A 27,005-nucleotide genomic window follows, 5' to 3' on the forward strand; every position below is an offset into this window, starting at 1 on the left:
ACAGGCGAGCAGGCGGGCATAGCTCACAGCAAGCTCAGGTTTTCATGGGAGCAGCTGGAAGTACAGTGTTGAGTAGTTGGAAGTAAAGGAGGCCTCGGGAACTATCTTCAGAACTCCAGCACTGGTTCTGGACACAGTCATGGCAGGACATTGTCACTGGGACACCGCTCATCACACACAGCAGGCTCACAGGGCCACAGAGAGCCCTCTCTGAACCACGTGTGCCTCTCTCGCATCTTCTGAGGGAGATGAGAGATGAAGGTGGGAACTAGAGGCCCTGCAAGCAGGGTCAACATTCCCTTCAAAAAACATCTTGGAGCCCATTCAGGTACCCGAATCAGATGCAAAGCTAGTGCTTCTGTCATAAAGCACAGAAAAGTTATGGGGGCTACTTAGGCCAAAGGTCATCAAAGAGGAAAAGAGATTATGTCAAACTCAGAGTCAGGAGATGGAGACTACACCTGCGATGTTTCCAGAAGGAGGTGACTCTGAGCTTGGCTGTTAGGATGATGTTATGGATTGAATTTTATCAAATCAAAGTTCTTATGATGAAGTTCTAACCCCCCAGTACTGCAGAATAAGACATTATTTGGAAAAGGGTTATTGTATATGTAAGTAGTTAAGATAAGGTCATACTGTAGTAGGGTGAGCCCTTAAGTCCAGTGCGAGTGGTGTCCTTCAAGGGGAAATTTGAACACACACGCACGTGCGTGTGCGCACGCGCACACACACATACACACACACACACAGATGGCATATGAAGATTGGAATTATGCTGCCACGAGCCAAGGAACTTAACCAGAAGCTAAGAGAAAGGCCTGGAACAAATCGTTTCCTAGTGCCTTCAGAGGTAACATGACCCTACTGATTTCGGACTTGCTTCCAGAACTGGGACACGATAAATTTCTGTTGTTCTAAGAAGTCAGCCAGTTTGCAGCACTTTGTTACAGCAGCCCTAGCAAACTAATACAGATTTGTAGGACTATATGTGTAGACAAGGGAAAAGAGAACCCCAGGTGAAGAGAATAGCACAAGCTTATGGAGTTAAGAATGTGCTCTCATCGCAGGAGCACCTTGCAGTTCAGTTCTGTTGGAAACAAGAGTCTGAACAGGAGCTGGGGGAAGTTGTACTGGGGCCAGGCATAGATTTATCTGGGGGAGTTTGCTTCTCAGCTGGTTTGTGTTGTGTTTGTATTTGTTTACATCCAGTAGGGCAGGAAGTGATTTGAGGTGTCTGCCTTTAGTCTGTAGGTCACAGGAAAGCAGACTGGATGCTGGGTGTGACACGATCGGAGCCTCTACAGGACAATGAACTTGGCCACACATCCTTAGGGAAATGAGAGGCCAGCAGCACCTAGGTAAGAAGCCACAAGGATAATCTGAAAACAGAAGCAAAGAAAGACTGAAAGAAGCAAATGGCAGCAGAATAGAGAATAGGGGATGAAGACAAAGGGTTACAAGTCTTTGTTGACCTGGTAAATGTTCATGAGTGGAGAGGAAGAGAAAGGGAGGAACTGACAGCATTTTGAGCCTGGTGACTGGGAGGACGATAGCGCCATTAACACATTCAGTGAGGACCTCCCTCCAGTGTTGGGGGAGTTGAGAGGTTCTAATGCCAAGTTTCAGCCTCTGTAAACTGGTACCAAATCAAATCTCAGAGACAGAGTTTTGGTGCAGTAAAAAGAATTGTTTTATGGTTTGCCAGGCAAGGAGGGGAACACAGTGGGCTCCTGTCCTCAAAAACTGTGTCTCCCCATCCAGGGTAGTTTGGTGAGGAGTTTTATGGCAATAGTTCAAGGATGGGGTTGCTTATATGATTAGAGCATGTGCAGGACCTGCATTCCCTAAATGTGGTCCCAGGTAATCTTGATGAGCTTCTCCAGTTCCTTTAGTCTGGCCTCAGGTGGTCTTCTCTGGTATGAAGAATGCTGACATCTTCCAAGTGCTGGGTTTTCATTCTGTAAAGGGCACAAACACACTTACGTCTATCCCTTGAGGCCCCGCCCTGCTGCTGCTGCTAAGTCACGTCAGTCATGTCCGACTCAGTGTGACCCCATAGACGGCAGCCCACCAGGCTCCTCCATCCCTGGTATTCTCCAGGCAAGAACACTGGTGTGGGTTGCCATTTCCTTCTCCAATGCATAAAAGTGAAAAGTGAAAGTGAAGTCATTCAGTCGTGTCCGACTCAGCGATTCCATGGACTGCAGCCCACCAGGCTCCTCTGTCCATGGGATTTTCCAGGCAAGAGCACTGGAGTGGGTCGCCCGTGCCATTTCCGAGGCCCTGCCCGAAGGCTGCACTATTGTTTCCTGGCTGCCCCTCCCTTCTTTGCATCCCTTTCCTTCCTAGATAAGCAGCTGTTCCAAATCTACCCTCTGAGACTCAAGGAAGGTCATAGAGGTTGAAGGCAAGAAAGGGGGACAGAAAGGCTTCCTGCTTGGTTTCAGTTCTTCTACACACACTTGACTATGGGGTGTCTATGAGGGCCCCAAGCAGAGGAGTCCAGCAGGCAGTTGAACTTGGAAGAAATATGGTATTCACCTAGACAAGAGATTTGACATTTTGAAGCCAGCTAAAAAATAACAATTCTACTATACAAGAAATGGGGAAAAAACACTGTTAATCCATTTGAAGGTTGTTCTAATCTATTCAAATATGGGTTGTTTTTCTTTAAAGTACTGTTAACAAAGAAAAAAATTTGGTGAAAAATACTGCTTGAACCTTGCTTCTGTGGAAGGCTGAGTAATGAAATGAATAGCTTTTTATCAAGGAAGGTCTCTCCCAACTAGAAAAACAAAAGCATGAACTGAAGCCTGAGGCCCTGCAGCCCCTGAGGGTGATCTCCCCACTTTGCTCTTCTGGCCACAGCAGGAAGCAGGAAGCCGAAGAGCCACCGAGAGAGTAAGAAAGCACAGAGACATAGCAGCTCAGCTTTTTTGGAGAGTTAATTAGTTGATGAGTACTGAGCTCCTGACAGAGGAAGCTCCGGTCATCAAAGTATTCTTAATTGATGCATCGGGAGAAAGAGACAAAAGAAGCAGCATCTGGGAAGAAGACCTTGGATGCTTTTAGCACCAGAATGAGAAAGCACTTTTCTTGAAAGCAGGATAAGAAAAGCCTTGGTTAAATTCAACGATGAAGCGTAGCAGAAGAATATGCTTAACTCATATCTGATCATACTTAACTCCTTGCTTGCTTAAGTATTCAGGAAGCCTGGTAACTGTGAGCAAAGCTCATATGATCTCACCATCAAAACTTATTAAGCCGAGTAAAAGTGGATAAGAACTCCCATGGTGGCATGTCACCCAAACTACTCACTACCTCATTGCCTCACCAATAAAAATAGAAGGTGAGTGTTTTGTTTTGGGGACAAATTATTCTCAGAGGCTGAGATTGTCTTGGCCAATATTTTATTTAACACAGGTTCACCACAGGAATTATAATAATTTCACAAGCCGGTAGCATACAGGATAATGTCTCTTAGTGAGCCAATAAAGAAATAACATACCCCAATCCAAGGTTAGATTAGTTGCACTGTTAATTCAGGCAAGGGTTTTATTGTTCAGTCACTCAGTCATGTCCGACTCTTTGTGACCCCGTGGACTGCAGCAAGCCAGGCTTCCCTGTCCTTCACCATCTCCCTGAGTTTTCTGATAGTCATGTCCATTGAGTCAGTGATACCATCGTCATTGTCCCCTTCTCCTCTTGCCTTCAATCTGTCCCAGCATCAGGGTCTTTTCCAATGAGTTGGCTCTTCCCATCAGGTGGCCAAGTATTAGACGAAAAGAATAAGATCCAAATTTCATTCAGTGTGTACCTTTATATGAGTTGGTACTTGGGAGAGATGGCTGACCAACCAAGAACTGCTCTCCAGCTGCTAGCACAAAAGCCAGAGTCCCTGTGGCTCAAGCATATTGCTATGGAATATGGTCCCTGGTGATGGCAGGCAAGGTGATCTCCAGGATGGTTGCATGACTTTTGCCACTGTCACTAAGAGTCACCTTTACCATGGTCCCAAGGAGATTTGGAAAGCTATTTAGGTCAACAAAGAGTCTCCTTGCCCAGATCAAAATTCTGAGAACTCACATCTCTGGGTATTATAGTCTAAATGTCCCCTCGCCATATTTGCTTCTTCATATGTTTTAACTGATAAGCCCCCAGCAGGACCCTTGTGCTTATCAACAACAGATGAGACAATGACATCTTGACACAGCTTACTTCATTCTTACATCAAAGCTACTTCTAACACAACTTTTTTTGATCTTTGTCATAAACAAGTGGATTTGATATCCTATTAAACTAATACACAACAGGAAACCATAAGTAATTGACCTCCCTGGTGGCTCAGTGGGAAAGAATCCACCTGTCAATGCAGAAGACCTGGATTCAATCACTAGGTCGGGAAGATCACCTCCTGGAGAAGGAAATGGCAACCTACTCTGGTTTTCTTGCCTGGGAAATCCCATGGGCAGGGGAGCCTGGCAGGCTACAGTCCATGGGGTCGCAAAAGAGTCGGACATGACTTAGCAGCCAAACACCACCACCAACAAAATAGAGATCCTTCTAAAACTACTTCTAAAACAACTTATTTTTATATTTGTCATAAACAACTAGATCTGAAATCCTACTAAACCAATACACAACAGTGAACCACAGTAATTCTAGTAGCCACATTTAAAAATGTGAAAGAGGCGAAATCAAGGTTAATAAATATTTTAATGAAAAATCTTATTTAGCCCAATATGTCCAAAATGTTAATTTAAACATTTCATTAGTATTTTAAAATTTTGAGGTGTTTTGTGGCACTTACTAGAGTATACATTACCCGAGGTCAGGGGCTTCCCTCAGGCTTGTATCTTGTACTGTGCTTATCCTAGTGTTTTGCACATAGTAGGTCCTTCATAAGCACTTGTTGAATTTAAGGATAAAAATCTGGGGTATCCTGTGAGCATTAAGTTGTACTGTGAAAAGGTTAAGAGTATAAAGAACACAGAGAATACTGAGAGATTCATTTGGATTTGAGAGAGAAATGGGAGGAGGATGCTGAGAAAGGATTGAACTGGGGCAAGAGTTGCACGTGGGGTGCAGCCTGCAGGCGCTTGAAAAGCCCCAGAGAAATCAGACACCGGGCATTATCTCATTATCACATTAAAGAGCGCAAGCTTGGGTTGACTGCCCTTTGTTGACAGAGATCTGTTTGATCTTACAAAAGAACGTGGGAGAGATGTTTCCTATGGATTCTGCAAAATTGCTCTGCATTTTACAGAGAAAGCTCTCTAAATTACAAAATAGAAATGAATCTGAAGTGATTAACTACCCCAGACTCCATCAAAAGGAAAAAAAAAAATAGCAGTAAATAGCTCCAGTAATGGGTTAACCATTGGGAACATTCAAGAGTGAGTTCCATCATCAAGGAAAATAATGAAAGACACAAGGTGGTCCTTGATCTGGGCAGAAGGTGGCCATTTCAGGAAATCCAGGCTCCCTCTGACCCCATCCTGCCACTATAAAGATTGGTGATTTCATGCTAACACAGTTCTAAGAGCACTATGTGAGAGTGTCACCAATCCATGGAAGAAGAGACCATGTCTGCTTTTGAACCATTTTTTTCTTTTAAAGGAAACCCAGATGCCCTTCCACTGGAGACATCCCATTGGCCAGACGAGTGTCATGTGATCATCCTAAACCAATCACTAGCAAGCAACAGGACACTCTGATTGATTGAAATGAGTCAAGGCCCTGTCAGCAAAGGCTGCAGCTGGATAGCACCAGCCTCCTAGAAGCAGCACTTGGCTGCTGGAAGGCAGGGTTCCTGGAGGAGGTTGAATTTGTTTTAGGAAGGAGAGGGTGCAGTGGAGGTTGAGGGAACAGATGTTAGGTCTGCAAGTAGCAAGGAATGCTTTAGCCTGTGTATCAGTTTCTATTTTTACTTATTAAACTAATCGGCTTTTTTCCTCTAAGAGATTTCAGTGGTACTTGATTATATTTCAGTTTTCCGTAGGATGCACAGAATGTGGTGAAAAGAGTGTGGACTTTGGGGTCAGAGACCTAGGTCAGAGGTCAGAGACCTTATTTTTTTTGCTGTACCACCTACTGGCGGAATGCACTCTTAGGCAAGTCACCTAACCTCTTAAACTCGGTCGTCTGGCTTGTAAAGTGGAAATAATAATTCCCATTGTTGTGAATATGAAGAAACAGAGTATGTAAAGAACCTAGCATAATGCCTACTGTACACCAAGAGCCCTTATTGTGAAATCCCTTTATCTTTGTTAGAAATGGTGGCAATACAGGGGGGCAGCTGCTCCTTAATTTGCTGGGGGTTGACATCCACTGTTTCTTTTCAAGGGAAACACATGAAATAATTTACAGTTCCACAGAGGCTTCTGAGAAACAGTGAAAGTGAGGTTTTGTTTTGTTTTGTTGTTTTTTAATAAATACTGAGGAAAGGAGGCATCTCAGGTCAGTCTAGCGAATTAGGGGACCCAAACAAAAGGGAAAACATTGGCATGCCCTTTGTCTCCTCACTAGACTTGACATTGTGCTTGTTGACTAGCCTATAATAGTGAGAATGGCTGGGTTCTGAAAAGGTTCGGGTGGCTAATAGCCCCCTCTGCTTTCCCTTAGCTCTTGGTCCATGGCTCCATCGTTTGTATCTCTCACATTATATTACAGAACCCACCCATCTTGATGAATCATCTGTACTTAGTTCAGTTTCTCCTACTAGATCAAGGGTTAGCATAGGCACCTTTTCTTACTTATCTTGTCTCCCTAAGAGAAATTCCAGGAATAGAAGCTTCTGTTTAGTATGTAAATTCTAAGAGAGACTGCCATTTGTGAACTAAATTGTGACCCCTTTTAGTGCTCTGATGAGGTCATGGGATGTTCAATTTTGTCTTTAAGGGGCAATTGCAAAGCCAACAGATCGGCCCTCGGAGGAGCCATTAGGAAGGCTAGGAAGGACTGCTGCTCTCACCCACATTTCATTTTGAATGGGCTGCCATCTTCTTGCTGAGTTATTTCTTTCTCATCTCAGCCTCTCTTGGAAGCTGTCTTTTTAACAGTTGCTCCTTGAAAGCAAGTTCTTGTTCCTCTATTCTAGCTCAACATTTATGGAATCAACTCTCTTCGATTTGCTGCTTTTCTCCAAGAGCTTGTGTTTTTCAGACTTCCTTCAAGAAGCATGTCCAGTTTTTTAAACAATCTTGATTGAAGTTTGGCAAGTGGTAGCGTAGTCCCTATTTGGGGATTTCCACACATTTCTCATGCTGTAATATTTCCTCTTCTTAGATGGTTTGGTTTTTGAATGGTTGAGCTCAAATTATAACTTTGACAGCCTACAGCTCAGATTCTGCAGTCACCTAATTAAAATGCTTATGCTCTTTTGCTCTCAATTAATACATTAATGGACTTGCTGAACAATGAAATGTATTTCATTTTCGTATTTAATATTGCTAACCAGGAATTAGATGGGTGGCTAGTCCTGGCAACATGAGTAGTAAACCAGTGTTTGGTGAAAGGAAGGAAGGGTGTTAAACATATATATGTTATAAATCCAAGTTCATCTCCCCAAGTAAGTTCTAAATACCACCAGTATTTCAATGATGAAACTTTCCTAAAGACTTAAAACCAATAGCCACACTGTAGTTTGGCATCAACTGGACTTGTCTTTGGCCTTAAATGATGCTCCTAACCTACCCTTTCAAAGCACCTGATCTTTTTCACAGATGGACACCGTGGTGTTCAGTGTTCTCTGCCCTCTGTGTCAGGTAGGGATCCGGATGCTGTTTCTTCTTACGCTCCTTCACCTGTTTTCCTACTGCTGGAAACAGTAATGCTGTTTTGCTCATGCTTTTTAGATTCTCAAGCATCCCAGTGCATTCTTTTCTTTCCCAATCATCCTCTCTTCTGTTCATGTATTCCTGTCTACATAATTCAAAAGACTGCCTCGTACTACAGTGGCAGCCTCTTCAGTGGGTAGTGTTGTAAAACAATATAGATTTGCCCCCCTTCTTTACTCAGAAAAACTAATGTCTTTTGTGGTCAAAAAGAAAATTAGTAGCAGCTGAAAGTAGAATTTTAATGACACTAAAGCCTAATTATTATTCAGCTCTAACTTTAAATCCTACCTCCTCTTCTACAAATTCCTATTAATTCATCAGCTAAATAATGAAGCTGCTACTAAAGATTCTGACATCCAATTCTCGGCCTAATGCAGGTTTATTGCCAGGGTGAAAAATACTTCGTCTTTTTATTCTCATTTTTTAAAACAAGCCTAATGAAAATATAAAATATTGTTTAGGTTTTATCTAAGAGGGCTTGGCAGCTTCTTTGAGAAATGGTTGGATGGGGAGATATGAATCAAACTTGAAAGTTCTCTCTCCCAGCTTCCTAGTCATTATTTGAATCAATATGAACTGATTGGGCATGGAGAAGTTCTCTCCACCTATAGTTATAACTGTGATCCATATCCATTTATTTCTTTAAAATAATAAAGAGGAATTTTTGAGGTGGCAAAGTACTGAGAATTAGCCATGTAACCTGATAAGTTGTGAAGATTGCCATCCCTGGAAGGGATTGGGTTTACAAAGCATCCCGCAGGTGGTGCACTGATTATTCTCCTCTGAGGTGTAAACCTGCAACTCTGATGGCTCTGCCTGGAGGTAGCGGGGATATTTGTAAGTGCAGAAGGATGGTCTTATGAATTGAATCAGCAGTGACAGTAGATGGGAGGTGTGGGAAGTGCTGTCATTCTATGTGTGCACCCGGGATTCATCCCTAAGATACAAAATTTTAGGTGTAGTTTACAGGATTTGACTCAAGTAGACAGCTAGATAGTAGAGGCCCCTTCTGGACACATTCAGAATAGTTCAATAACTGAAGCAGGCTTGGGTGTGGATTGAGTTTGCCCATTATTCAAATGCATAGAAGAGAAATGAGACAAGGGATGATACAGTTCCTTTGAGAGGCAACTGAAGGAGCAAGATCAAAAGGAATAGAATACTTGGGTAGTCTTATATTTGTGCCCTCTCTCATTAGCCTCTGATGTATATTATTGATTAAGGTAGTCCAGACTGATGCTGAAGCTGAAGCTCCAATACTTTGACCACCTGATGCGAAGAACTGACTCATTGGAAAAGACCCTGATGCTGGGATAGATTGAGGTCAGGAGGAGAAGGGGATGACAGAGGATGAGATGGTTAGATTGCATCACCAACTTGATGGACATGAGTTTGAGCAAGCTCCAGGAGTTGGTGATGGAGAGGGAGGCCTGGCATGCTGTAGACCATGGGGTTGCAAAAAGTCACACATGACTGAGCGACTAAACTGAACTGAAGGTAATCCATCCCTGGGTTTACTTCTTTTGCCCAAATTGTAAATGTAGCTCTATGCTGAATAGTATATAAACAGTGCCTTAGTTGAAGCTATGGAAGGGGACCTTCAGACAGGAACCACAGTTACAGAGAGATGCAGCTGTGAGGGAAATTCTGACCATTCTGTTTCTTATCCCCCCATACTTTACCTTCCATTGGCCAAAATCAGTGAAAAGACAAAGGACAAGGGATCCAGGTGACACTGTCTGCAGGAATCAGCCACTCGAGGGATACAGACATGGGAAAGAAACCAAAGGGGCAGGGAGAAATGGAGACTAGCCAGTGTCTATGTCTTACATATTATTAAGTGAACACTTCAGGTGTTCAGTAATGCCTACCCTATAGTCAGTCTATATAAGCACAGGCGTCTGCGACCGGCGCACTAATCGCGGCCGAGAGGAGCTACCCCACGTCCGAGGTCAGGGGCAGAAGCCGGGAGGACCCCATGCCCAAAGGGCGACAGCCAAGAGGAGTTACCCCACGTCTGAGGTCAGGGGCAGCGGCCCAGAGTGCCAGGCTGCAATGGCGCAGGATCAGCCAAGAGGAGCTACCCTGCATCTGAGGTCGGGGGGTGGGGGGTGGGGTGGGGGGGTGGAGGGGGTGGGCGACCAAGAGGAGCTACCCCGCGTCCAAGGTCACGGGCGGCGGCCGGGAGGAGCTATCCCACACCCCCAAGCCCGAGGCCAGGGGCAGTGGCCAGGAAGAGCAACCCCACTCCAGAGACCAGGGGCGGCAGCTGGGAGGACCAACCCCACGTCCAAGTAGCGGTGGCTACGCGGGCGCAGGAGGGCCTAGAGGAGCTATCCCACGTTGAAGGTCAGGAAGGGCAGCAGTGAGGAGATACCCCTCGTCCAAGATAAGGAGCAGTGGCTGCGCTTTGCTGGAGCAGCCATGAAGAGATACCCCACACCCAAGGTAAGAGAAACCCAAGTAAGATGGTAGGTGTTGCAAGAGGTCATCACAGGGCAAACACACTGAAACCATACTCACAGAAAACTAGTCAATCTAATCACACTAGGACCACAGCCTTGTCTAACTCAATGAAATTAAGTCATGCCTGTGGGGCAACCCAAGATGGGCGGGTCATGATGGAGAGATCTGACAGAATGTGGTCCACTGGAGAAGGGAATGGGAAACCACTTCAGTATTCTTGCCTTGAGAACCCCATGAACAGTATGAAAAGCCAAATTATAGGATACTGAAAGAGGAACTCCCCAGGTCAGTAGGTGCCCAATATGCTACTGGAGATCAGGGGAGAAATAACTCCAGAAAGAATGAAGGGATGGAGCCAAAGCAAAAACAATACCCAGCTGTGGATGTGACTGGTGATAGAAGCAAGGTCCAGTGCTGTAAAGAGCAATATTGCATAGGAACCTGGAATGTCAGGTCCATGAATCAAGGCAAACTGGAAGTGGTCAAACAAGAGATGGCAAGAGTGAATGTCGACATTCTAGGAATCAGCGAACTGAAATGGACTGGAATGGGTGAATTTAACTCAGATGACCATTATATCTACTACTGCAGGCAGGAATCTCTCAAAAGAAATGGAGTAGCCCTCGTAATCAACAAAAGAGTCCGAAATGCAGTACTTGGATGCAATCTCAAAAACGACAGAATGATCTCTGTTTGTTTCCAAGGCAAACCATTCAATATCACAGTAATCCAAGTCTATGCCCCAACAAGTAACGCTGAAGAAGCTGAAGTTGAACAGTTCTATGAAGACCTACAAGACCTTTTAGAACTAACACCAAAAAAAGATGTCCTTTTCATTATAGGGGACTGGAATGCAAAAGTAGGAAGTTAAGAAACACCTGGAGTAACAGGCAAATTTGGCTTTGGAATGCGGAATGAAGCAGAGCAAAGACTAATAGAGTTTTGCCAAGAAAATGCACTGGTCATAACAAACACCCTCTTCCAGCAAAACAAGAGAAGACTCTATACATGGACATCACCAGATGGTCAACACCGAAATCAGATTGACTATATTCTTTGCAGCGAAAGATGAAGAAGCTCTATACAGTCAGCAAAAACAAGACTGGGAGCTGACTGTGGCTCAGATCATGAACTCCTTATTGCCAAATTCAGACTTAAATTGAAGAAAGTAGGGAAAACCACTAGACCATTCAGGTATGATCTAAATCAAATCCCTTATGATTATACAGTGGAAGTGAGAAATAGATTTAAGGGCCTAGATCTGATAGAGTGCCTGATGAGCTATGGAATGAGGTTTGTGACATTGTACAGGAGACAGGGATCAAGACCATCCTCATGGAAAAGAAATGCAGAAAAGCAAAATGGCTGTCTGGAGAGGCCTTACAAATAACTGTGAAAAGAAGAGAAGCGAAAAGCAAAGAGGAAAGGAAAGATATACCCATCTGAATGCAGAGTTCCAAAGAATAGCAAGAAGAGATAAGAAAGCCTTCCTCAGCGATCAATGCAAAGAAATAGAGGAAAATGACAGAATGGGAAAGACTAGAGATCTCTTCAAGAAAATTACAGATACCAAGGGAACATTTCATGCAAGGATGGGCTCAATAAGGGACAGAAATGTTTCCTAAAAGAAACAAAAGATATTAAGAAGAGGTGGGAAGAATACACAGAAGAACTGTACAAAAAAGATCTTCATGACCCAGATAATCACGATGGTGTGATCACTGACCTAGAGCCAGACATCCTGGAATGTGAAGTCAAGTGGGCCTTAGAAAGCATCACTACGAACAAAGCTAGTGGAGGTGATGGAATTCCAGCTGAGCTATTCCAAATCCTGAAAGACAATGCTGTGAAAGTGCTGCACTCAATATGCCAGCAAATTCAGAAAACTCAGCAGTAGCCACAGGACTGAAGAAGGTCAGTTTTCATTCCAATCCCAAAGAAAGGCAATGCCAAAGAATGCTCAAACTACCGCACAATTGCACTCATCTCACACGCTAGTAAAGTAATGCTCAAAATTCTCCAAGCCAGGCTTCAGCAATACTTGAACCGTGAAATTCCAGATGTTCAAGCTGGTTTTAGAAAAGGCAGAGGAACCAGAGATCAAATTGCCAACATCTGCTGGATCATGGAAAAAGCAAGAGAGTTCCAGAAAAACATCTCTTTCTGCTTTATTGACTATGCCAAAGCCTTTGACTGTGTGGATCACAATAAACTGTGGAAAATTCTGAAAGAGATGGGAATACCAGACCACTTGATCTGCCTCTTGAGAAATTTGTATGCAGGTCAGGAAGCAACAGTTGGAACTGGACATGAAACAACAGACTGGTTCCAAATAGGAAAAGGAGTACGTCAAGGCTGTATATTGTCACTGTGCTTATTTAACTTACATGCAGAGTACATCATGAGAAACGCTGGACTGGAAGAAACACAAGCTGGAATCAAGATTGCCGGGAGATATATCAATAACCTCAGATATGTAGATGACACCACCCTTATGGCAGAAAGTGAAGAGGAACTCAAAAGCCTCTTGATGAAGGTGAAAGTGGAGAGTGAAAAAGTTGGCTTAAAGCTCAACATTCAAAAAACGAAGATCATGGCATCCGGTCCCATCACTTCATGGGAAATAGATGGGGAAACAGTGGAAACAGTGTCAGACTTTATTTTTCTGGGCTCCAAAATCACTACAGATGGTGACTGTAGCCATGAAATTAAAAGACGCTTACTCCTTGGAAGGAAAGTTATGACCAACCTAGATAGCATCTTAAAAAGCAGAGACATTACTTTGCCAACAAAGGTTTGTCTAATCAAGGTTATGGTTTTTCCAGTGGTCATGTATGGATGTGAGAGTTGGACTGTGAAGAAGGCTGAGCACCAAAGAATTGATACTTTTGAACTGTGGTGTTGGAGAAGACTCTTGAGAGTCCCTTGGACTGCAAGGAGATCCAACCAGTCCATTCTGAAGGAGATCAGCCCTGGGATTTCTTTGGAAGGAATGATGCTAAAGCTGAGACTCCAGTACTTTGGCCACCTCATGCGAAGAGTTGACTCATTGGAAAAGACTCTGATGCTGGGAAGGATTAGGGGCAAGAGGAGAAGGGGACAACAGAGGATGAGATGGCTGGATGGCATCACTGACTCGATGGACGTGAGTCTGGGTGAACTCCGGGAGTTTGTGATGGACAGGGAGGCCTGGCGTGCTGCGATTCATGGTGTCGCAAAGAGTTGGACACAACTGAATGACTGAACTGAACTGATAGTCAGTCCCATCTTGTATAGCATTAATGTTCTCTGCTTGAAGAGACAATCTTGTTTCTTAATTAATCCTCAAATAAAGGATTGAAAAGATTTTAAAAAGTAATAGTGTCTTTTCAACAAATGATGTTGGGAAAACTGGATGTCCATATGCAAAAGAATGAAGCCAGACCCTTGCTTAATTCAATTCAGTTCAGTCACTCAGTCGTGTCCGCCTCTTTGTGACCCCATGAACCGCAGCACGCCAGGCCTCCCTGTCCACCACCAACTCCCGGAGTCCACCCAAACCCATGTCCATCGAGTCGGTGATGCCATCCAACCATCTCATCCTCCGTCGTCCCCTTCTCCTCCTGCCTTCAATCTTTCCCAGCATCAGGGTCTTTTCAAATGAGTCAGCTCTTCGCATCATGTGGCCAAAGTATTGGAGTTTCAGCTTCAACATCAGTCCTTCCAATGAACACCCAGGACTGATCTCCTTTAGGATGGACTATTTGGATCTCCTTGCAGTCCAAGGGACTCTCAAGAGTCTTCTCCAACACCACAGTTCAAAGGAATCAATTCTTCAGCGCTCAGCTTTCTTCACAGTCCAACTCTCATATCCATACATGACCCCTGGAAAAACCATAGCCTTGACTAGATAGACCTTTTTGACAAAGTAATGTCTCTGCTTTTTAATATGCTGTCTAGGTTGCTCCTGACTTTCCCTCCAAGGAGTAAGCGTCTTTTAATTTCATGGCTGCAGTCACCATCTGCAGTGATTTTGGAGCCCCCAAAAATAAAGTCTGACACTGTTTCCACTGTTTCCCCATCTATTTGCTATGAAGTGATGGGACCAGATGCCATGATCTTTGTTTTCTGAATGTTGAGCTTTAAGCCAACTTTTTCACTCTCCTTTCTGCCATAAGAATTGTGTCATCTGCATATCTGAGGTTACTGATATTTCTCCCAGAAATCTTGATTCCAGGTTGTGCTTCTTCCAACCCAGCGTTTCTCATGATGTACTCTGCATGTAAGTTAAATAAGCACAGTGACAATATACAGCCTTGACGTACTCCTTTTCCTATTTGGAACCAGTCTGTTGTTTCATGTCCAGTTCCAACTGTTGCTTCCTGACCTGCATACAGGTTTCTCAGGAGGCAGGTCAGGTGGTCTGGTATTCCCATCTCTTTCAGAATTTTCCACAGTTTATTGTGATCCACACAGTCAAAGGCTTTGGCATAGTCAATAAAGCCGAAAGAGATGTTTTTCTGGAACTCTCTTGCTTTTTCCATAATCCAGCGGATGTTGGCAATTTGATCTCTGGTTCCTCTGCCTTTTCTAAAACCAGCTTGAACATCTGGAATTTCACGGTTCAAGTATTGCTAAAGCCTGGCTTGGAGAATTTTGAGCATTACTTTACTAGCGTGTGAGATGAGTGCAATTGTGCAGTAGTTTGAGCATTCTTTGGCATTGCCTTTCTTTGGGATTGGAATGAAAACGGACCTTCTTCAGTCCTGTGGCTACTGCTGAGTTTTCTGAATTTGCTGGCATATTGAGTGCAGCACTTTCACAGCATTGTCTTTCAGGATTTGGAATAGCTCAGCTGGAACTCCATCACCTCCACTAGCTCTGCTCGTAGTGATGCTTCCTAAGGCCCACTTGACTTCACATTCCAGGATGTCTGGCTCTAGGTCAGTGATCACACCATCATGATTATCTGGGTCTTGAAGATCTTTTTTGTACAGTTCTTCTGTGTATTCTTCCCACCTCTTCTTAATATCTTTTGTTTCTTTTAGGAAACATTTCTGTCCCTTATTGAGCCCATCCTTGCATGAAATGTTCCCTTGGTATCTGTAATTTTCTTGAAGATATCTCCAGTCTTTCCCATTCTATTGTTTTCCTCTGTTTCTTTGCATTGATCACTGAAGAAGGCTTTCTTATCTCTCCTTGCTATTCTTTGGAATTCTGCATTCAAATGGGAATATCTTTCCTTTTCTCCTTTGCTTTTCACTTCCCTTCTTCTCACAGCTATTTGTAAGGCCTCCTCAGACAGCCATTTTGCTTTTTTGCATTTCTTTTTCTTGAGGATTGTCTTGATTCCTGTTTCCTGTACAATGTCAGGAACCTCTGACCATAGTTCATCAGGCACTCTATCTTGCTTAATACCATATATAAAAATTAACTCAAAATGAATCAAAGACCAATCATAAGAGCTAAAACTATAGAACTATTAAAAGAAAACAAAGGACAAAAGCTTTATGACATTGGATTTGGCAGCGATTTCTCAGATAAGACACCAAAAGCACAGATAACAGAAGTAAAAATAGGTAAATTGGACTAAATCAAAGTAATAAACTGTGCATCAAAGGATGTAATCAACAGTTGAAAATGCAGCGCTTAGGATGAGAGAAGATATTTGCAAAGCATATATCTGATGAAAGATTAGTATCCAGAATATATGATGAAGTCCTACAAAGCAACAACAGAAATAGAAGCAATCTGATTTTAAGATGGACAGAGGACTTGAATAGATATTTCTCAGAAAAAGACATACAAATGAATAATAATCACATGAAAAGATGCTCAACATCACTAATCATTAGAGAAATGCAAAACCTAAGGAGATACAACTGCACACCAATTAGGGTGACTATTATCAAACAAAAATAAACAATAACCTAGAAAATAGCAAGTGTTGGTGAGGATGTGAAGAAATTGGAAAATGTGTGCTCTGTTGGTGGGAATGTAAAATGTGCAGCTGCCATGGAAAACAGTATGGCAGTTAATTAAAAAGTTTAAGACAGAATTATCTTATGATCCAGCAATTTCACTTCTAGGTATACACCCAAAAGAATTTGTGGCAGGGTCTCTGTACACCCATGTTCATAGCAGCATTATTCACAATAGACAAAATGTGGAAGCAACCCAAGTGTCCTCTGACAGATTAATAGATGCAAAATGTGGTGTATGCATACTGTGAAATACACTTCAGCCTTAAAGAGGAAGAAAATTTTCATACATGCTACAACGTGGATAATCCTTCAGGGCATTATGCTATGTGAAATAAGTCACTAAAAGACATATACTATATGATTGTACTTAATATGATATTCCTAGACCAGTCAAATTCATAGAGACAGAAGGTAGAATGGTGATTTCCAGGGGCGGAGGTAAGGGGCAAATTGGTAAGGGGGGTTATTGTTTGATGGGTATAGTTTCAGTTTTGCACAAGGTAAAGAATTATGAGGGTGAATGATTGCTTGGCAGTGTTAATATACTTAATGCTACAGAATGGTACACTTAAAAATGATTATGATGGTGAATTTTATGCTTTGTGTATTTTACCACAGTTTTTGAAAAGGCATTGTATAAACAGCAGCTCAGTACCTAAATAGTTAAAATCAAATTTCTCCAAGATGATTTTTATGCAAAAGAATTTTCATAAAAGCCACAAATCTCTTTCTGAATGAATTCACAATCAAGATGGACTCTTCGGTAACTCGACTTGGTCAGGAACAAAAATCAAAACAGGACAGAGTGAGAGCTGCTTGAGGGAACCTCAATAATTAATGAACTTTGAAAAATGCCCGAAGCCTCCATTTATTTGTCATGAAAATACTATGCATATTCAGAGCTGTTTGTATCTGCAAGGCTCTTTACAAAGCAGATAAATAATTCAAACATAAATTTGCTCACCTGGATACCTAATGGTGGTGAGATGCCAAAGGTCAAAATCCTGACCTATTCTGATGCTTACTGATTTCTATTTTTTTCCAGAAAAGTATATTGCCAGCATCCTGTGACTCACTTAAAAGGCCTTGTGGCATGACTCAAGGTATGCTTTCTCTTTACCATCTTCTATCTACTTTTGAATACAGACTGTTTCATTTGAAGGGGAAAGTATTTGAAAGCTACCCCTTACCTCCTTATGCTTTTTCATGCAAGTGTGGCTTTATTATTGTTGTTGTTATCATTTCTATGTACATCCTAGACTTTTTAATACTTTCAGTGGTTTGAGTCATCACAGACCTTAAGGAAAGCCAGAGTGCTCCCCAGACCAGTGGGGCATGGAATGGAGGCTGATGTTCAAGCCCACTTGGCTGGACAGGGTGGTTGGTACTATGATAGTAAAGGATGTGACTTGTTCTTTTTCACAGACTCCAAAGGACTTTCTTTCCATGCCTTACTTAGAAACCACCCGTAAGAATCACCTTCTGTGATGGTTAATTTTATATGTCAACTTGACTGGGCCATGGGGTGCCCAAGACATTTAGTCAAATGTTATTCTGGGTGCATTTGGGAGAGTGTTTCTGGTGGAGATGAACATCTGAATCAGTAGACTGGATACAGCACATGGCCTTCCCTAAGGTGGGTGAGCCTCAGTCAATCAATCAAAGACCTGAACAAAACAGAAACTGAATAAGAGGGAACTTAAGCTTGCGGTCGTGAAGAGCTGGACAAGCTGACCAACTGAGCACCCAGTGCCTGTCTGACTGTTGAGCTGGGACATCTGTCTTCTTCTGCTCTTGAGCTGAAATTGATAGCATCAGCTCCCCTGAGTATCCAGCTTGCCAATTTCAGATCTTGGGACTTCAAATCCTCTACAATCATGTGAGGCAATTAATATACATCCTGTTGGTTTGTTTCTCTGGAGCATCCTGGCTAATATACCTACGTTGTTGGAAAGATCTGTAGTTTCTCTTTTGGGCTTTATAAAGCAAAGATTTGGGTTTAAAAAAATTACTTACTTATTGGCTGCACTAGGTCTTCATTGCTGCATGCAGGCTTTCTCTAGTTGGGGCGAACGGGTGCTACTCTTCATTGCAGTGCTCAGGCTTCTCCTTACTGTGGCTTCTCTTGCTCTGGAGCATGGGCTCCGGGTGCAAGAGCTTCAGTATTTGGGGCCTGTGGGTTTAGTTGCCCTGCTGCATGTAGAATCTTCCCAGACCAGGGATCGAACATGTGTACCTTGCATTAGCAGGCGGATTCTTTACCATTGGACCACCAGGGAAGTCCAAAGATTTGTTTTTGATGGAAGATAGTACTGACAGTAGCAAAGGCCAATATGAAAACAATCACCTGAATGAGGGTCAGAAGATAAAGATTCTGTATTCAATCTATTACTAGCCAGTTGGGTGAGACTGTAGGCAATTCATGCACTATATGTTAACTTTTGCTGCCTTCCAAACCATCCCAGACATTAGTGGCTTGACACAACCATGTATTTAGTTCATGATTTGTCGAGTTGACTGAGCAGTTCTTCTGGTCTGGTTTCTGCTGAGTTCCCTCAGGAATCTTGGATCAGTTGGTAGGTCTGCTGCTGGTACTGGGTGATCAAGGCTGGCTTCATTTGCATGGCTGGCAATGGGAGGAGCTGACCAAGGCCCCAGAGAACTAGGTCACTGTCTCTATCTAGCAGGCTGGCCCCGGCTTCTTCACAGGGTGATCACATTATCCCAAAGCCCTAGCACTTTCAAGTCTCTACTGGTGCACCATTTGCTACTGTTCATTGGCCAAAGAGAGCTCCACTGGCCACACCCAGACTCTAGGGGTGGAGAAGGAGGCTCCACCTCTTGATGAAAGTGAAAATGAAGTTGCTTAGTCGTGTCCGACTCTTTGCGACCCCGTGGACTGTGTAGCCCACCAGGCTCCTCTGTCCATGGGATTCTCCAGGCAAGAATACTGGAGTGGGTTGCCATTTCCTTCTCCAGGGGAGTCTTCCCGTCCCAGGGATGGAACCCAGGTCTCCCGCATTGCAGGCAGACACTTTAACCTCTGAAGCCTCTTGATGGGAGGGGCTAAAGTCACATAGCAAAGGGTGGGGACAAGGATAAGAACTGGTGGTATTTACAGTCTACCACACTGAGTCAGTCAATTTCACATTCATTTAATTCTCTCTGTAATCCTGGGAGGCAGGCATGAGGACTGGCTTGGATTAGCCAGGACATTCCCTGGTGGCTCAGAGGTTGAAGAGTCTGCCTCCAATGCTGGAGATCTGGGTTCGATCCCTGGGTCGGGAAGATCCCCTGGAGAAGGAAATGGTAACCCACTCAGTGTTCTTGCCTGAAGAATCCCATGGACGGAGAATCCCATGGACTAGGCTACAGTCCATGGGGTCACATAGAGTCGGACATGACTAAGTGACTTCACTTCAACTTGTTAGACCCTTTGAATGCGGGTTTGTGTCTTTATTTTTTTGGCAGTTCTGAGACAGGCCTCCTGCTAACTTCTTTATATTTATTTATTTTGGGCTGTACCCAGTGTTGTTGGGACACACAGCTAACACAGCACGCAGGACCTTTTGTGGGCTCTGTGGGCAGGCTTAGTTGCCCCAGGACATGTGGGATCTTACTTCCCCAACCAGGGATCGAACCTGTGTCCCCTGCATTGGAAAGGGGGTTATTAACCACTGGACTACCAAGGAAGTCCTGGCATCCTACTATTTTAATTCCAGTCACTCATCTGCACAGTTGTGATTTCACTTGAAGGGAATAAAGTGGCAAGTGCGTTCAGTATTCTCATTGAAAAAACAAGCTTTTGTGGAGTCAATGTTTATAAAGCATTTACTCTGGGCAAGGTGCTTTTTTGCAAAGAAAGGAAGGGCCCTCAGTGGAGAGAGGTAACTAGGGAAGTTTGGCCATAAGGTGTAGATGTAAATTATGTAAAGTGCCCAAAATATACAGTACATTAGAGACCAACAGAATCTCCTATTAATCTCATAGGAAAGCATTATCTAAGTGAAAAAGCCTTTGTCCTTAATTATAAGGTTTCTGCTTTCCCCTCATGGCTGTCAGAATCTCTCACCAGGCCCATCTTTTCTCTCCCTCTTTTAAAGTCTCATCTCCTTGGTTCTGCTAAGACGTTTTGACATGTGAGGAAATTTCATCCACTTCTTCACTCATGCCCTGTTTCTCCCAGAAAGGCAGCATACTCTTCGTTCTTGCCAACTTCTTGTGAGCAGGTTTCATTTCAAAATCAGTGACTTCTCAGAGACTTCCTAAAATATCCAGGCGACCTTTTCTGCCTCTACTTATGCCACTTCCCATTTGGGGACTGTCCAACACCTCTTCCTATGTATCTCTTCCCTTCTTGAAGCTCTAACTCAACTCTTACCTTATTTATGAAGCTTCTGAGCATCCCTGTCTTGGGACACAGATTTTATCCCAGTGGACAACTCCCATGCACCTGCTAGGGGGGCCCAGCTTTATCTGCCTTAAGGAGTGAGTCCCTTGTGCCAAGCCTGGTAAAGGGAAAGTGGTGGTCATGTCGCCTCCGACTCAGTGCCTGCCTGAGGGCCTGAACATGAACTAGAAATCATTCAGGTAGGGCTTACCTTCTCCTGTGAGCTTTTTTTTTTTTTTTTTCAACTTTTTATTTTGTTCTGGAGTATAGCCGATTCACAGCATTGTGTAGTTTCTGGTAGAGAGCACAGGGACTCTGCCGTGCACATACATGTTTCTCGTGTACTTCTCATTCATTTAGAAAATTTCTATATCCTAGTGTCCCCACCATAACACAAATCTCTTAATTAAAGAGACCCAAACTTTAACTTTTATATCTCCAGCACTTGAAACAGACCCTCTTACATAGGTTGTGTGATTAATTGCTGATAATAATGATCTGGGTGTTTCCTGTCCTTTGCATCAAAGCCTGAATGATTTGCTTTTTCCCAATCTCCACCATTGCAGACTTGCTCTTAACTAGATGAAGTATGTTGTGCTTTTGGAAGTGCATGGCTATGGTGGGAATTCTTGCACAGTTCATTCACCTGACTTCTGTTTGCTCTTCCTTCTGTTTTTATTATTTAGTGCCACTGGGATGCTTTGGTTATTAAACCTCATGTCTCTAAAAAGCACTTTCCTTTCTATCCCTTATGTGATGATTTCTTCTTGAATACCTTCTGGTCTTCTTTGATCTTCTGAATGGCCTTGCATAACATCCTCCCATCCTTGTATCTTTCCCCAGAAGATTTCATATAGTCCCTCTCTGGTCATCATTTGTAACATTTTAATAATTTTGGTCTTAAGTGGTTGTGACTTCCCTGATGAAATCCATCTTTGCTCTGTAAAGATAATCTCAGAAATTGAATAGTCCTTATCTAGTCCTCTGTTCAGATTTTATTCAAGATCTGATGCTTGCAAATCCTTTGCAAACAATTCTTCCTTGGCTTGCTTTTTCTGCCTTTGTCTATGAACTTTTACAATTACCTCTTCCTAGACTGCAGTTTTTGTCTCTGATCTCAACACGAGTATCTGATTCAGGTTATCTATTAGTGGGACAGCCCCCAAAATGCTTTTGATATTTGCTTAGAACAGGTGTTATTTGGCTCAATCAAATCCTACCTGGATTTTATCAGGCTCTATGAGCCCAATTCATTACTACCTTCATAACTTTAAGACAGCTGATTTCTGCAAAGATGACAGCGTTTCTCATTTATACTGTCTTCCCCCAACATTTTTGATAATCCTTGTGAGGCTCAAAATGTCTGACAATTTTAAGGATCCTTTCACCCAATATTGGATCAAGGTGGCCCCAGGTGATGCTCTCATGACTCCTATGTTTTCCCTTCTTTGCCTTTATGGCAGTTGAAACAAATGATTATTCATATAATTATCTGCCTAATGGCTATAGACCCACTAAGCTGTTATTAGATAATAAACTCCCTTCCCTATGAATAATCATCCCTTATTCATAGAATGAATAACAAAACATAAAAGGATATGACATTAATGCATCAAGTTTAAGATTCTCCCCTGTCTTAGTCAGTTTTTGCTACTATAACAAGAATATATGGACCAGTTTATAGACAACAGAACTTTACTTGCCACACAGTTCTAGAGTTTGGAAGTCCAAGGTCAAGATGCCAGGTGCAGGTTCTGGTGAAAACCTCCTTCCAGGTTGCAGAAGCCAGCTTCTCCTAGTAGCCTCACCTGGTGGAAAGCTCTCTTCTCATCTTATCCCATTGATGAGGACTCTGTTCTGTTGACCCCATCATCTCCAAGAGACCTCACCTCCTCATACCATCACATTGGGGATTGGAGTTCAACATATGACTTTTAGGGGAAGGGGACCTAAAAATGTCCATAATGTTGCCCATAAAGTTTTACTAAAGCAATTGAGTGAAGTACAATGTTTTGACTAAGGATGTGGGCTGGGACACCAGACTCCCTCCATTTGAGTTCTATAGAGCTTTGCCACTGGGTGACAAAGTGGGTTGAATACTTTACAGAACCTTTCTATGCCTATCTTTCCTCGTCTGTAATATGGGGATATATTAATCTCTACCTTGTAGGATCCTCTGGGGGGTAAAATGAATTAATATATGTAAAGTATTTATAAGGGTGCCAAGCACATAGTTATTATTCATAAACATTAGTTGTGGTTCTATTTTTGTTGTTATTATTATATTAGTGGTGCCTTCTACAGTCTATCTGTTCTCCCCATTTCAGGATATTCTGTGAAAATTTAAGTGTTCTGTCAAAAACACCAGGAGTTCAAGGTGCTGCCATCTCAAATATACCTGAGAAGCACTATTAAACTTGTTTTTCCTCTCATAAAATTGGGGAGGGGCATACATTTTTTGCTTTGCCCAAGGTCAACACACCTGGGGAGATCCTCTTCCCAAATGAAGGAAACAAGAGGTTGATCCCTGCCTCTTCTTTCCATTCTAAGTGAAGTGAGGTCTTACATCAGGGTGCTGGCTCCAGATTGGAAGAGAGCCTTATTCTACATAGAAAAGCTAGGGATAGGGGTAAATAATACTACCAGGGCAAAGCTAGCAAGTGGCTGACGCTGGTAGGTAGCACCTTCTTTGAAACTTAAACTCTTGACCCCTTTGATATTCCCCTTTCAGTTTCCTGTCCTGGATGTCCTCTCGAGAAGAGCTCTAGAGTGTCACGGTGACACTCTTCCACTTTCTCCTTCCTCTCACCCCCGTTCTAAGGATCCAGTGCCATCACAGAAGACCCTGCTACCCTAGGTCCCCTGATAATCCCCTGGATTATCATATCCCACTGCCTTTGCCCGCCCACTGTACTTTTCTGGATTCAGAAACCTGCCCCCCACCACACACACACACACACACACACACACACACACACACACACTTTCAGAACTCAGGGCCAGGCTCTCTGTGCCTCACAAATGCTTCCTGAGAAACTAACTCATACTTCCAGAGAAAGAGTATTATTGGTTAAGATCAAGGGCTTTAGATCCAGGAAGACTTGAGTTGGAATTTGGGGCTAGATGCAGATTGTGTGACTGAGCAACTTGCTTATCATTTTTGAGCATCATTCTTCTCCTTTGAAAAATGGGGGTATCAATTCCTATTTTGGAGAGCAGTTGGAATAATTAGCTGAGACATATCTATAGCATTGAGCACAGGCCTGGTTTACAGTAAGCAATAAAAAAACAGAAACAATTATTGTTGTCTTATGCTAATAGGAAAACTTTTGACAAAGTAGTCCCTCCCCTCACCCCTGTCCCTCTGCCTAATTCTGTCTTCTCTACCTGGTAAAATAACTTTTATAAAGATGATGCCTTCTGTTTTGATGCCCAGAATCCCAAATTAGGGATTCTATGCATACAGTTCCAGCCTATGGGTCATTTTGGTGAACCAGCAAAAGCAAAGATTGAGCAAGGAGAGGTAGAGACTCTAATTCCTGCTTGACTGCTAACAAGTCAGGTGATTTTGGGCAAGTTATTATTCCTGGAGGGCCATCAGTTTTTCATCTCTAAAAGGGAGAGTTGGGATAAAATGGGCTTTTAAGTTCTTTCTGTTAATAGTTCTGACATACTGTGATTCTATATGAAAGGATTATTCTCTGAGTTCTTTTATTTACACTTAAGAACATTCTCTGATTACATGTTTTCTTTTTTCTTCTGAGACAGTTTCTGCACCTTTACCTTGCCTCACATTTTCCACCTGCAAAAATAGTAGTTGAAGGTAGACAGTGGATTTGGTCATTCTAGATTTGGATTGCAACACCAGTGCTTGTCCTTGGGCCATTTATTTAAATTCTCTGAGCGTCAGTTACCTTATCTGTTGAATGGTGATAGAGTAGATGTGAAGGTGAAAAGAGAGAAAGCATAGAAATATTTAACACCAAAGGCTGTAGTTTAATGTCCTGTAGGGCATAAACCAGTTTTATCTCTAACCTAGTGACCTTTTTTCAGAATGTCTTTCTGTGTGGACAATGAATACTGTTACCATCTTGCTGGTTCCTTCATTAATTAATGAGTTTAATAAAATCCTTCACAGGTGTTTTTATTTTTGTACGACAATCACCTTTTTAACCTTTTGAAAATTACTCTTTGACAAGTCCTACCTAACTCTGCCTTGACACTTTTCTCAATAGACTGACATTGGCAAAACTAACTTTCCTGGAAAAGCTGATTTAGTTCACTTCAGTCACTCAGTCCTGTCTGACTCTTTGCAATGCCATGGACTGCAGCACGCCAAGCTTCCCTGTCCATCACCAACACCCGGAGCTTGCTCAGACTCATATCCATCGCGTCAGTGATGCCATCCAACCATCTCATCCTTTGTCGTCCCCTTCTCCTCCTGCTTTCAATCTTTCCCAGCATCAGGGGCTTTTCTAATGAGTTGGCTCTTTGAATCAGGTGGCCAAACTATTGGAGGTTCAGCTTCAGCATCAGTCCTTCCAAAGAGTATTCAGGACTCGTTTCCTTTAGGATGGACTGGTTCAATCTCCTTGCAGTCCAAGGGACTCCCAAGAGTCTTCTCCAACACCACAGTTCAAAAGCATCAATTCTTTGGCGCTTAGCTTTCTTTATAGTCCAACTCTCACATCCATACATGACTTCTGGAAAAACCATAACTTTGACTAGATGGACCTTTGTCGGCAAAGTAATGTCTATGCTTTTTAACATGCTGTCTAGGTTGGTCATAGCTTTTCTTCCAAGGAGCAAGTGTCTTTTAATTTCATGGCTGCAGTCACCATTTGCAGTGATTTTGGAGCCCAAGAAAATAAAGTCTGTCATTGTTTCCATTGTTTCCCCATCTGTTTGCCATGGAGTAATGGGACTGGTTGCTGTGATCTTCATTTTTTGAATGTTGAGTTTTAAGCCAGCTTTTTCACTCTTCTCTTTCACCTTCATCAAGAGGCTCTTTAGTTCCTCTTTGCTTTCTGCCACAAGGGTGGTATCATCTGCATATCTGAGGTCATTGATATTTCTCCCAGCAATCTTGATTCCAGCTTGTGCTACATCCAGCCTGGCATTTCCCATGTAGTCTGCATATAAGTTAAATAAGCAGGGTGACAATATACAGCCTTGATGTACTCCTTTCCCAATTTGGAACCAGTCCATTGTTCTATGTCCAGTTCTAACTGTTGCTTCTTGACCTGCATACAGATTTCTCAGGAGACAGGTAAGGTGGTCTGTTTCCCATCTCTTGAAGAGTTTTCCACAGTTTGTTGTGATCCACACAGTCAAAGACTTTAGCATAGTCAATAAAGCAGAAGTAGATGTTTTCTCTTGCTTTATTATGATACAACAGATGTTGGCAATTTGATCTCTTGTTCCTCTGCCTTTTCTAAATCTAGCTTGAACATCTGGAATTTCCCAGTTCACGTACCGTTGAAGCCTAACTTGGAGAATTTTGAGCATTACTTTGCTAGTGTGTGAGATGAGTACAGTTGTGCAGTAGTTTGAACATTCTTTGGCATTGTCTTTCTTTGGGACTGGAATGAAAACTGACTTTTTCCAGTATGGTAGCCACTGCTGAGTTTTCCAAATTTGCTGGCATATTGAGTGCAGCACTTTAACAGCATCATTTCTTAGGGTTTGAAATAGCTCAGCTTGAATTCTGTTACCTCCACTAGCTCTGTTCGTATGATGCTAAGTTATTGGAAACTGCAAAAAGCACTCAGAGTTTTTCCATTTTTATACTTTCTTCCCTCTTCATCCTTCTGTCAGTTAGCCAGCCAGGTCTTATGGGGGTGAGGGTAGAGAAAAACCCCTTGGAGGAATATTCTACCCAGTGGAAAAAGAAGCAGGCAAGCAGTAAGATGAGCCTAGCCGAAAGAGATACTTTAATTATGGCCTTTACATTTATGACCAGCAAGATAATGAAGGAAGGTAATTCTGAAAGCTTTCTGTCAGTTTTAATGGGCCCTCAAGCCCTGAGAAAAATAAGAGTCAATGGCTGGTGTCCATAAGGATTTTTTTTCTACTTCTCCCCTGACAGCCATTGACAGGATCATTTTGTATTCGCAACTGCTATCACCGAAGCATGGAGAAAAGGCCTGTAAGGCCAAGTGGATGAGAGCGACCTTCCCGCAAGGATCTCTATGGTCATCACTATGGCAATAATAGTTGCTATAATTTTCATTCTGCTTTTCTATACAGTGTCTACTTTGTGGAGCTCAAGGCTATAGGATTTAGGTCACATGAAATCACACTGGCATAAAATCATGCTTTATAATCTTGCAAGAGTATTTTATAAAA

General features: G+C 42.7%; 1 long non-coding RNA gene across 1 annotated transcript; it reads right to left on the reverse strand.

Moving 5' to 3' along the window:
- Positions 1–1,155: 1,155 nt before the first annotated feature.
- LOC123334873 lies at positions 1,156–2,675 on the reverse strand. Its single transcript, XR_006553069.2, has 3 exons — positions 2,542–2,675; positions 1,836–1,958; positions 1,156–1,354 (listed from the first exon to the last, which is right to left on the reverse strand). It is a non-coding gene; the product is annotated as an uncharacterized LOC123334873 (long non-coding RNA).
- Positions 2,676–27,005: the final 24,330 nt, after the last annotated feature.

The sequence above is a fragment of the Bubalus bubalis genome, chromosome 8 (assembly GCF_019923935.1).
Source record: "Bubalus bubalis isolate 160015118507 breed Murrah chromosome 8, NDDB_SH_1, whole genome shotgun sequence".
Lineage (NCBI taxonomy): Eukaryota > Metazoa > Chordata > Mammalia > Artiodactyla > Bovidae > Bubalus > Bubalus bubalis.